At 52.7% G+C, this 12842-nt stretch overlaps 1 protein-coding gene across 1 annotated transcript in view; it reads right to left on the bottom strand.

Moving 5' to 3' along the window:
* PSD4 (pleckstrin and Sec7 domain containing 4) overlaps window positions 1-11529 on the bottom strand; it is a 32154-nt gene extending 20625 nt beyond the window's left edge. The window contains exon 1 of the mRNA XM_037038788.1: window positions 11344-11529. The gene's annotated coding sequence lies outside the window, so the exon portion shown is untranslated. The remainder of the gene's footprint in view (window positions 1-11343) is intronic.
* Between the last annotated feature and the right edge of the window lie 1313 nt (window positions 11530-12842).

Here is a 12842-nt window from a genome sequence, read left to right as displayed (position 1 = left end):
CACTCCAGGCACCAGGGGCCTGGACCTTTTTCACCCCGCAGGCCCGCATGGCCTCTTCCTGCCACAGAGGCATTGCTTCGATGCTCCATGCAGCCCTAGCCCTGGGGTGGGGGCAGACAGGACCTGGACCTCTGGGCAAGGAGGGTAACAGGAAGAAAAGCAGGCTGTGGCAGGGGCTGAAGGTGGAGGGCCGAGGATCCTGATTCATGGTTAAGGTGGGAGGTGGGAGAACACTGTAAGTGACAGTTTGTCAGCTGTGGTTATGACCTGGACATATGCCCCACGTCAGATGGGGCCTCCACTGTGCTTTTGGGGATGGAAACTATTAGGGGCACCTCAAACTCAGTGGAACAAACCTGGTTCTTTACTGTCCCCATCCCCCAGCTGCTCTTCCTTCTGTATCTGGGCCTTGCCCAATGTGTAAGCCAGACACCTAGTGACCTAAGCCAAACCTCAAGCCCTCCCTTCTGGCCTGCAGCCTCACTGGGCCTCTGGAATATGGCCACCGGCTCAGCCTGCACCTCCTCCACACGGTCACCAATGGGAAACGCTGCTGAATTATCAGGAAAAAAGCACAAACCGTGCTCTCAGGGTGCTTCCAGTTCTGCAGCAGAGACAAAGTAAGTAAGCAAGCAGGTAACTAAATCAATGTCTGACTGTAAACTGTGAAATGCTGGGGAGGAAAGGGGCAGGGAGAAATGAGACAGCAGGGGAGGTCAGAAAGGCCTGGGAACAGCCAGCATGCAAAGAGCACAGGGCCAAGGGAACTGCCCATCTGCTTCCTCACCTGGGGCCACATGGGTCTCCCTGAGTTAAGGGAACAGAAGCAGGCCAGTTTGGTCAGAGCTCCTGGCCTGGGGACCTGGGGACCTGGGGGCCTGGGGGGAAGATAGGACTAGAGTGGCAGGGCACAAAGTCGGCAGGAAAGTGACAGGACAGAGAGTGTTTCTGCACGGTGGTTGCGATGTCTGGCGGCTGGATGGAGGAGACAGTCAGAGGCTCAGTGAGAGCAGGGGCACCGGGAGGGGGCTCCGAGGCTGGCCAGGGCAGTGGGATGGTAGCTTTAAGGGCAAGGATATGGCAGAGGAGGGGACACAGAGGACTTGGGGTGTATACTGGATGACTGGTGGAATCTGCCACTTAAGCAGATGAGAGGTGGAGAGGACAGGGGAGTCGGGTAACTTCTGGGCTTCTGGCTGGAGCTACTCAATGAGAGGTAATGGCACCTGCTGGAAGGAGACAGAACCAGGGAGTTGAGGCTTAGGGGAGAAAATCAGTGATTTTTTAAATATTAGGTTTGTGATATCGGTGAGATACTCAAGCAGACAACTGAAAACCGCACCCGGAGTGGACGGGAAGGGCTGGGCTGGAGAAACTGGTGTGTGTGTGACCAGCAGAAAGGGGTCTGTGCTGGAGGCTTGGGGTGGGTGCCCATCAGAGGGCTTCACTGTCAAGGCGAAAGAAACTCAAATGGGGTTGTCACCGAAGACAAGAGAGGAGATAACTTTAGAGAAGGAAGTGGTTGGCTCTAGCAGACGCTACTGCAAAGTTAGAGGCATACACAGTAAAAGTGACCACAAAATGCGGCCACAGGGAGATTATAGACAAGCAGGGCGAAGGGTAGGGAGTGGGGGGAGCAGGAGCCAGGTGGCTATGAAGTGAGGATGGGGTCAGCCTCCCGCCCCCTCCGCTCCAGCCTCTCCACTAGCCCAGTGGTCCTCAGGTCCCTGTGGCTACGATGGGACCAGGCAGGAGAGGCCCAGGGATCCACCTCCTCCCTTTACTGAGAACATCTCAAAGGCCAGGCTGACTGGCCCACTGTACATGCCCAGGCTGAGTGGTGGCTGGCTCACAGCGCTCCATAAGCACGTGGTGAGTGAGAATGCGCTCTCGTCCCTGACCACTTCCGGACCAGCCCCTGGGAAGGGGAACCTGCCTCTCCCTCTCCTCCAAGTGATGGGCCTGGGATGTGAAGGAGGTGTGTTTGGGGCTTATGGGACCTGGCTAGGGGTGGTTCCTGCAGATAGCAAACTTTAAGATGAGATTCCCAGACTCCTGCAACCAGCAGCTCCATTCCTCTTCCTAGAACTTTCATCTCCTCCCCAAGTCTGCAAGGAGCAGAGCCCTGGCTGGAAGACCCCAGGGTGCCAGTGAGGACAGAGGGTGAGGGCACAGAGGGGAAGCTGGCTCTTGCCCCAGAGGCCCTGCCAGCATTGACCTTTGACCTCCTGCATTCTCCCCCTCATTCCTGGGGCTCCTTACCCAGCCAACGTCCCCCTCCCGAGGGCCTAGGGGACACAAAGTCTCTGGACCTGACTGTAGCTGTGGGCAAGCAGCCCTGCCAGGCAGCCCTTCCTGCCTTCCCCAAGACTAGCGACTTCCTGTTTGCCCACAGAGGAAGCCACCCAGCACAGGTGGGGAGGTGGTATCTCAGAACCGAAAGCACAGGAGAGCGGAGCCCACCCCCTAGAAGAGGAGCTCTGGGTATTTCAGCACAAGGTCTGACTTCCAAGAGGCAACAAAGGATGGGCACAGGTACGTGGCTTACCACTGCCTTTACCGGGGCCCCCATGTGTTGACTGATGTGCCCCATGCCTTTTATAGGCAGCACCTCCAATCCCATGAGTCTGGGTGGGTGTGGGTGTCATTATCACCATTTATAGAATGGGCGAGGAGACTGAGGGCCAGAGCGTTACTGAGGCTGCACTTGAACCCAGCACTGCCGAACCCCAGCAAGTACACTCAGGTGTTCTGCTTCACCCGTTGACTCTGCAGCCTACGGGGATGAAGAAGCAGGCCTTTCCGTGCGCGCTGCTGTCAGTGCAGCCTGAACTCATCTCTCCCAGCACAAAGCTTAAAACGCTGGAGCGGATGGAGCTCACTACGGTCCTTCCCAGGCCACCAGCTCCTGGGCAGGAGCACCTCAGTGGGCTTCCGTGTCCCTGAATAGACAGGAGACCTCGGAGCAGCGCAGCCCCGTGCTGCTTCCTCCAGAAAAGGCCCCTCCCTTCCAGCTCTCCAGCCTCAGGGAGGTCAGATGGGAGGATGCTTGCCTCCCAACACTCCTCTGCCAGGTCAGAGGCTGCGGTCCAACTTGACTGCGGACTCCCTGGGGATGGAGCAGAGCCGGAGGTAGAGCCAAGTGAGGGTGTCCAGTGACTGAGCCATGGCCTTGGGTCAAAGGTGCCCCAATACCTATGATCTTAGACTGGGAGGGCAACATGTCTCAGCAGCAGGGCAAGAAGAGGCACCGGCCCAGTGGGAATACCGTCACCAGCCTCCCAGGACAGGGTCGGTGCCTGTGTGGCCCTGGGTTTCCCAGAGCAGGCAGAAAGTGACTGTGGAAGTGAACGACACACTTCTATTTTGGGGGCCCAGTTGCCCAATCCCGGGTGGGCACAATAACCTTCCAGAGCTATCCCTTCTCTGCTTCAGACAGACACACGGGCCACAGCTCCCCGGCCCAGCCTCTCTCCCAGGCGCCCTTCTCAGGCCCCTCCCAACTCAGTGAGCCCCAGACCAGCACCTTGCCTGCAGCCCTCTGTCATGGGTCTGCCTTCATGCAGCAGTGACTAGGACCCCATAGTCGTTCACCTCTGTCCCCAAGTTCCCCTGACACCCTGAAGACACTTGCAAAACATCTGCTGAAACAGATGTGCATGCAGGTACTGATACAGTGAGAACACTCACCTGTCAATATCACCATCCAGGGACTGGATGAGCAGGCGGTGGCCACACCGTAGGACCACGCGATGAATCTCGGCGGCCTGCGGCCACCTCGTCGCTGCAGAGTATTTAATGAAGTAGACAGATGCTCAGAGTATATCATTAAGCAAGAAAACTGTCTGCCATGGCTGGATAGCTCAGCTGGTTAGAGCATTATCCTGCTACGCCAAGGTTGTGTGTTTGACCCCCGGGCCACGACACAGGCAAGAAATCAACCAGTGCGTGCATAAGTAAGTGGGACAGCAAGCCAGGGTTCCTCCCTCTTCCCTCCCCTCACTCTAAAATTAATTTAAAAAACTTAAAAACTTTATAAGTTTTGAGATTGTATTCAGTCTAGTCTCAATTTTTTAAAACGTGTCTGTGTATTTAGACAATAGAACGCCGAAATGTAGGTTGATGGCGGCTGTCTGTGTATTTGGTGACAGTGCACATGGTTAAGTTCTTTATGCTCTTTGGGATGCATCTAGCTTCTAAAAATGAATGTTAGCCATCAGCAAAAATAACGAAGGTATTAGAAAATGAAATTCGTTGAATTAAATAATGAATGAATGTTTCCACTCACTGTACAGGCAGAGGCTCTCTGCAGCCTCCATCCTGGGCCCGGGTGGCAGGGCGCCCGTGGGGGTGACCAGGCGAGCACCACGGCCACTGTCGTAAGCCCTCACCGTGACCACCTCTCAGGTGGCTGCCAGTGTGACCTGGTTCACACTGGTGTGGGGACCCACTTGGAACTCCATGGTTGGTACAAAGATTAGTTTAGGGTAAAGACATTTGAGATTTCACAGATACAAAAAACAGCCTTCTCAGAGCTTCCCTTAGGGGATAAAAACATCGACTTCTGGAAACCGGGCTGCCATGAACCCCTTCTCCAGGCGGCTCGGACCTGTGAACTCACTGAAGCCACTGAACCCCTTCTCTAGGGCAGTGACAGCCCCAAAGGCTGAAACACCACTCAGACCTGTGAACTCAAGCATTAATGCAGATCTCATCTCCATTTGCTCTACAAAACCCAGTGCCCTACAAGAGCCTGTTTGTCTTGCCACAGAAGCCTTTTCTCTCCCCTCCATCTGCCTACTAGGGACATGAGCCTTTAACTTTCACAACATACCAAGCCAGCCACTCCTTTGATTGGTCCCGAGTGCATGCCAGTAAACCCCTCTCCACTGATAAGCTGTCTCTTGTCAGGCCCCCACCACTAAATCAAAGAGGGCAAAGCAAAAGAGAGCAGCGGCCACTGTTTTTCCCTCCCCTGCACAGTAGAGATGACCTCTTCCACGCCTCCACGATCCTGAGGCTGGGTTTGCCTACACGAGTGTGTGGGACACAGGATGAGAATTTTTAAACAGTCAAGGATTTATGTGAATTGCATGAAAAATAATTGATACAGCAAATGACTCCATAGGTGCTACACTAGGATTATGCCAAAGTAATAATATCATGCCTATTTTATATTGTTTTTTCAAGTTATGTGTATTCAAGGGAAAATATGAAATAAAATAGTACAAGTGGAAAAAAACTTGTCAAAAACTGTGCCCTGGCTGGTGTAGCTCAGTGGACTGACCGCGGGTCTGCAAATCAGAGGATCGAGGTTCGATTCCTGGTCAGGGCACATGCCTGGGTTGTGGGCCAGTTCCCAGTGGGGTACACACCAGGGGCAACCATACATGTTTCTCTCCCTCTCTCCTTCCCTTCCCATCTAAAGATAAATAAATAAAATCTTTAGAAAATTCTTGTTTAAAAAAAAAACTGTAACAAGCACTTTCTCCTTTGGAGGAAAAATTGAGTTTTCTTAAGAGTAATGCTCATTAGCTGTAATCTGCCACTAAGTGCCGAACAGGACGTCAGGCTCCCACTTAGCAGGGAAGCAAGGCTCAGGTGCTGCGTAAGGCAGAGAGCAGGTATGCTGGCTGACATGGAGACACAGAGGAAGACAGAACTCAGAGCAGGGCATTTCCTGGGTCGCCCGAAGGGTTGCTATTCCCCTAGGGGGCGCCCACGCTTCCCCTGCCTGTAGCAGCAAAGCCCTGGGCCCAGTGCCCTGTCTGTGCCACCAGGAGCCATCGGTACTCCATACCCTATAAACAGTCACCAGGAGTTACTGGGGTGGTGGGGAGTGGAGAGGCCTAGCACAGCGGCCTGGGAGCTCATCCTAAAAAAGCAAAGCCCCTCACAGCTGCCTGTGCTTCTGGAGCCCTTTCCCCTCCTGCCTGTCTCAGCACCGCTGTGCATTCTCCAAGGCCCCACCGAGAGACGGCAGGAAGGCAGGGACCCCTTCTTGGACGTCCTTGCTTATAACTGTCCCCCACCTCTGCCCAGGATGTTTTTATGGCTGTCTGGCCAGGAAAGGACAGAGTTCGAAAGTGCACCCAGCCTCCCTGGCTGGTCGGGCCTGTCCATCCACTTAACCCTGCCAACCAGCCCAGGGCTCTGTCCTACAGGGCCCTTCCTGCCTTTCTACACCCTCTCCCTGGGCAACCTCCCCCTCGCTCACGCAACTTCACCTCCTATCTGCTCACAGAACTGTTCACAAAACCCTCCCCAGCCTAGAGGGCTCTAACTGTGACAGGGGCCTCGTCACCATCCTCTTGAGCAGGACTCCAGATTTGGTGACAGCATGGGCATGTGTCCGTGAGTACACTCCCCATCCCTGGCCCAGCCTGCCCCTCCTGCGTCTGGTCCTGTCGGTGGTACCACAGCCGCCCAGTTTCCCAAGTCAGCAGCTTCGACGCTAGCCTAGACCACTCGTGCCTCCTGCCCCTCACATCCCCACCCACAGTCCACTCCAGTTCTCCTCCTAGACATCACTTCTGCCCTTGTAAACCGTTACCAACTGATCCCAGCCCCCTGCCTCACCCTGGTGCCTTTAGGGAAAACCCGGCCCTGGCATCTGACGCCCAGCCCCTCCTGGAGCCACACCCCGCCCCTCCCTGTGTGGGACCCCAGCAGCCTAGGGAGCTTGCTCGAAGGTTCCCAGTACTTTCGCACGTCAGCATGTCCTTATGCTGCCTCTTGCTCAGCTCTGTCCTCTTCCCTATCCTCCTTTTCATCTGTCAGCTCCTCTTCATCCTCCAAGGCACACACCCAAAATGCCATTTCTCCAAACAACCTTCCAAGACCAAGTCAATAAGCATCAACTGTTATGATGATAGCGTAATAAATTCTAAGCATGGAACACTGTGCAGTGTTCACACAGCAGTCAGAGACATTTCTCAAAACAGTACCAGGTTTAAAAAGTAAGAAGATCACTCTGGCTGGTATGGCTCAGTGGATTGAGCACCAGCCTGCGAACCAAAGGGTCACTGGTTCAATCCTCAGTCAGGGCACATGCCTGGGTTGCAGGCCAGGTCCCCAGTTGAGGGCGCGTGAGAGGCAACCACACTTTGATGTTTCTCTACCTCTCTTTCCCTCTGTCTAAAACGAAATTAAAAAAATCTTTAAAAAAAAAGTAAGAAGATCATCATTTGTGGCACAGTGCAATATACGTAGTTTAAAATACATGTATATATAAATCAACATTGTATATTTCTCTAAAATACATCCAGATCTGCGGATAAATGTATCATAAATGTGTCACAGTGGCCGCTGCTCTCGAGTGTAGGAGAAGGTGGTGGGAGGCAGTCAGTGGGACTGGAGATGAGGGATGACTATAATTCAATAACAAAAAATAAGGAACAATCCAATTTAAACCATAGGCCAAGGACATGAACAGTTCACGGAAAGAGAAAGGCAAACAGCTTAAAACATATGCGAGACTCAGAACGAAACTCACAAGAAACACCTATTAAACCACAACGTGATGCCATTTTTTTCTGTCAGGTTGGCAAGAACAGGAAGTTGATAACACACCAACTGATGGAGCCAAGAGGAAACAGTCTCACATACGTTTTATGTGAGAGTCTCATGTGAGACTAAGTCTTATGTGAGTCTTATCTTATGTGAGACTAAGTCTCCCAAGCTGGAGGCATTGTCCGATATCTAAAATACATGTGCTTTTTAAATCAGTGAGTCCAGGTGTTACGAATTTCTTCTAAAACAGACACAGAGGTGAGCAAATATGTAGGTACCCGCATGCTTCACGCATTCCTGTCTGTCACGACAGACAGACAGACAGACAGACACAGAGAAAACAACCCAGAAAGCCAGAGAGAACCAGTAGGTAAATGTGAGACCGCCCACAGTTACCTGCTTACTCCGTGAAATATTGCACGTTCACTCAACAAGGATGGAAACCATCTGCATGTCCTGACTCAGAATGGGAAGTATATTCTTGTGTAAGTTTAAAAGTATAGACCTGACCTGACTGGTGTAGCTCAGTGGATTGAGCGCGGGCCGGCCAATCAGACGATCTCGGTTCGATTCCCAGTCAGGGCACATGCCTGGGTTGCAGGCCAGTTCCCTGCAGGCTAACTCCCAGCAGGGGACGCACGAAAGGCAAACATACATTGATGTTTCTCTCCCTCTCTCCTTCCCTTCCCCTCTAAAGATAAATAAATAAAATCTTTAAAAAAATAAAACAAAAATAAAATAAAAGTATAGACCTGAGCACTATTACAATATGTGTAAAAACAGAAAGGGGGAGAGAGAGAAAGGGGAGGTACACACAGACACTCATGTGTTCACGAGTGGACGTTCTCTCTAGGCGCAGCCTGAAGAGACTGAAGAGAACTGGTCATCAGAGGGCAGCAGAGAGAGGGCGCTGTTTCACTGAGTGCCCGGGGCGGGGGGGGCCTGTTTGAATTAACATTTATAAAAATAAAGTTAAAGTATTAACTTTAAAAATATTTTCTGAGAAAATTTACCCATGCAAATATTACCTTATGAAGAACAGAAGCGGAGGGGGCTCACAGGCCCCACCGACCCTCTCCAACCCCCTGGCTGGGACGACCTTACCCGAGACAGCCATGTGGTCGGCCAAACCTCTCTCAAAGCACTCAGCTCTGAAACTGCATCACCTAATTGCAACCCCAACCTGCACACTCGCCAGCTAGGTAAAGACGGGCAGCTGTCGTACTGCCTGGGCCTCAGTTTTCTCATCTGTGAAACGGGGCAGTGACAGAGCGCCCTGTGCAGACTCACTGTGAGGGCAATGTGTGCTTGCACACAGGCGAGGGAAGGAGAGCCTGGGACACACTGCGTGCTCCATATATGTCCATTAGTGTATACTCTCCCATTTGGCTTTTAAGTCAACTAATGAGATTGCCTAATTAGTTTAACAATGAAAGGTTATCGGAATTTTCCTAGAAGGCAGCAGTTCTTCCCCCCATTTCCAGCTTCCAGAGTCTTTACTGATTTGAAAAACCCAGTCCGCTCCCAGTTTAGCTCCCTCTGTGTGGACCATAATGTTTGGGTAAAAGCTGCATGTGGGAAAACCAAGTAACTCGTCTCCTGCCCAGACACACACTCTCCCTCTCTGGTGGTCTGCTGTCCCCTGCTTGGGTGAAACAACAAGGCCTGACCCCGAGTTTGCCTGGAAACAACATCTGCTTTCTGGGGTGCCTCTGGCCATCAGGCTGACCCCGCCCCACGCCTTGCCCTCTAAAGAAAGGCTCTGAGAGGCCTCCTGGCCTCTGTCCAGTTTCCGCAGCACAGTCAGCACGCCCAGCAGGCTCACGCCTCCTTCACACCTCAGGGGCCTCTGCATGCGCTAGTCCCTCTGCCTGGAATTTTCTTCCCCCAGAGTCACACAGCTGTGCCTTGTGTACATTCCGGTCTCCATTCAAATTCCATCCTCTCCACACTGCCTGTCCTGACGTCTCTGCTAAACGCAGCAGCCCCCATCACCCTTAGGCTGCGCTGCCTTTCTTCATAGCATTCATTTGACCTGACATTAAAATTGCTGTTCTTATTTGTCATTTCTCCCCAACCAGAAAATAAGCTCTGTGAGGGCAAGGACCGTCCAGCTCACTGCTGTATCCTTAACACCTGGAGTAGTGCTGGAATATAGGGGCTGGAACAGATCCATCTGTTCCAGCACTACTGTTCCAGCCCCCATTACCCAGAACATAGGGTAATGCCTGAATGATGAACAAACAAATGAGGAGCCACAGAGCATGTTTTCTGGGGTAGCTTGAACCTCTTCCTCAGATGAAGCTTCCAAACAGGAAATGAGCTCTCAGGACTCAGAGAGGGACAGCTCACCACTCACCCACCTCCACTGCTCACTGGTCCTTCACAGGAGGGCTATCCCACCTTTTGGCGTCTCTGGGCCACACTGGAAGAATTGTCTTGGGCCACGCATTAAATACATTGCAACACACAATCATAAAAAAACTCATAGTTTCAAGTAAATGGACAGTTTTGTGTTGGGCTGCATTCATAGCCATCTGGGATGCATGTAGTCCATGGGCGCAGGTTGGACACCCCTGCTTCACAGCAATCCCCTAAATCCTGCTGACAGTAATGTCCCACCCTGTGCCCAGAGCTTTGGGCCTGAAACAGCGCTGTGTTCTCCCTCATTCAGCAGGTCTGCCGGCTGCCTTCTCCAGCCGAGGGCCAAGTTCCCACCTGCTCCACTGTTGTGCCCTCCACCACCCCGTTTTGTTTTGTTTTGACAACACTTATCACTCTGAAATAATGGGTCATCTGCATTTTTGCAGTCGATATTTGTTGGATGAATGAATGACTCTTTCTCCGTACCCTCTGCCCAGAAGAAATACCATCCACACTATCCACTATCTACACTTGATCTTGGTGTTTCTTATGTAGAGAGGCTAACAGACACCCAATTAGTTACTAGTTATATTCAATCAGCTCTGGGCCCAGTAGCTCAGGCCTTCACTTTGATGTTGGCCTCCTGACCTAGACTTGCAGGTCATAGGCACAGGGGCCTAGGTGAGTTCACTGACCAGAACAGCAAAACCCATCTTTTGGTTTGGAAAAATTGCAGGGAACTCAAATTGCTGCCTCATGGTTCTCTTGACAGGTCAAGCTAGACTCAGTTCTAGGAACAGAAAGGAACCCTGAAGGGCATGTGAGTTTGTCAGCTGAGCAGACACTGTTTACTTTCCCAGGAATCTCGCCAATGCCTCTGGCCAGATACGTTGAGAAGGGTTAAGGAAAGCTAGATTCTTCTCCGTTCAGGGCTTTCCTGGGGTGCTGGCTGCCTGTAAGGACAGGCCCCCACGAGGCAGGGACCCTCAGAGGGGAGGGCTGCCTGGTCACAGCCCACAGGGGCCACAGAGACACCAGACAGTACAACGGAGGCAACAGGGGCAATGGGACCTGAAGGAAAGCCCTCAGGGTCACCCAGTTTTATCTAACTCTGGATCGCTGGGCTGCCTGACGCCTGCTCCTGCTCAGCCCAGCTCCACCGGCCCAGCTGGAAGAGCCAGTGGAGGCACCGCACCCAGGCCCCGCCGACTTTCCCAGCTGGGTGCAGCAGAGTATTCTTTTGCTGTCCCCAACCCTGTCACCGGACCAGGTCAGATTTTGAAAGAACCCACCCGCTCTCGACACCCCCGCAGCCTCTTCCAACTGTCCCGGGTCCGGTCCCCACGCCCTCCCTCAGCAGCCCCGCCCTGCCGCGAGCAGATGCTCCCCGATAGGCGTTGAGCGCAGCGCGCACAGACACCGTCGGGGGCGACCAGACCCCCAGCCTGGCCTCTCTGCGGCTCTTACCCATCTCCCGCCAGGTTCCTGCTCCGGCCTCCCGCCGGCCCGAGCGTCCCATGGCCAGGTGCCCGGGTGCCTAGGTGCCCAGGTGCCCAGGTATCGGGGCAGCGAGGGCTGCCAGTGGCGGCTGCGTGGGCTGGGCTGTCCAGGGCTGCAGTGCACTCAGGGGAGCGACTGGTTCCCGGGCTCAGCGGTGGGGGCGGTGAGGGAAAGGGAGGGGAGGGCAGGGTGTGAGACGGGGCGGGGCGTGGGGCGGGAAGGGCAGCCGGAGGCGTAGCAGTAGGACTGGTTTTGACTGCTGCGGTGTGGGCGGGACTAGTCCAGGCGGGCTCGGCCCTCGCTCTCGCTCTGCGCGCTCCCTGGCGCCCGCCGAGTCCCCGGAGCCCCACCGCGCGCGCGCCCCCACCCAAGGCCGGCCAGTTGGACAGGCCGGACTCAGAGGCCGTATTTGTTCACCACCAGGCACTGTTGCTTTGTCTTTGTTAGATGGGGCCCTGGTGCTGCTAGGTCAGCAATCCTATTCATAATTCATCTGTTCACGCTACGAGCATTCATTTTGCGCTTACTGTATGTGTGTCAGGCACTGACTGAGCACTGTGGGGTAGGATGAGCCAAATATCCCAGAAGATTGCATCCTGGCACGGAGGTGAGCAGTAGTTTGATCTAAAGTGGGAGAGCGGGCTCCTCAAGGAAAACCCTAGGAGGGAGGAAGCCACAATGGGAAGAGGCCCTCCCACACTGACCCCAGGTCCTCGGTTACCACCTGAGTGAATGCACGTGGGGTGAGAGTCTGAACAACCCAAACAAAAACAGTAGCTGAGTACACATTTGAGCAGTAAGTTGCCTGCTGCTAGGGAATTTGGGGTTCAAGTCCTGTTATTTTAGAGGGGCTTGATAAACACTTTGTATTGTCCACTGAGACCCCAGAATTGCCACATTAAAAGAGTAAAGACTACATCCCAGGATTAAAAGATGTACCCTAGAGTTAGAGACAAAACAAAAAAAAAATCTATGTAGAATCTAAAACTTGGCCTCTACAAAGCCACGGTGAGGTTCTAGTAATTTCACTTCCTGCTGGAACATATTTGACACTCTTCAGAGGAACATAACAGAACCCAGAGCATCTATAGTGTATCAGTCACTCCATCCACTCTAGAACAAAAACCGACGAAACAAAAGATGCTCCCATCACTCTATCACTCAGGAAATTTAATTTTTTTTTTTTTAGGAGCTTTGTGTCAGGGACCAAAGCTATATTTCTTATACCATAGTATCAGAACTGTAGACAAGATGTTGGAATCAGAGAATAAAGAATTAAAAATGGAAATTATGACAAAGATGTTAAAGAATCTATAGCAAAAGATGAATATAATGGGCAAAGAGATGGGAAATGTCAGCCAAGATATGCTTGCCGTTATTTTAAAATTAAACAGCCAAGTGAAGTATGGATAAATCTGCTCCAGGGAGGGGAATGTCTGTCTTTCTTACCCTGGAATGAAGATGCA

Source organism: Sturnira hondurensis, unplaced genomic scaffold (assembly GCF_014824575.4).
Source record: "Sturnira hondurensis isolate 20B ecotype Veracruz unplaced genomic scaffold, ASM1482457v3 Scaffold0002039, whole genome shotgun sequence".
Classification (NCBI taxonomy): Eukaryota; Metazoa; Chordata; class Mammalia; order Chiroptera; family Phyllostomidae; genus Sturnira; species Sturnira hondurensis.
Note: the sequence above shows the minus strand (reverse complement) of the source record. Positions and strands in the feature narration are given on the sequence as shown.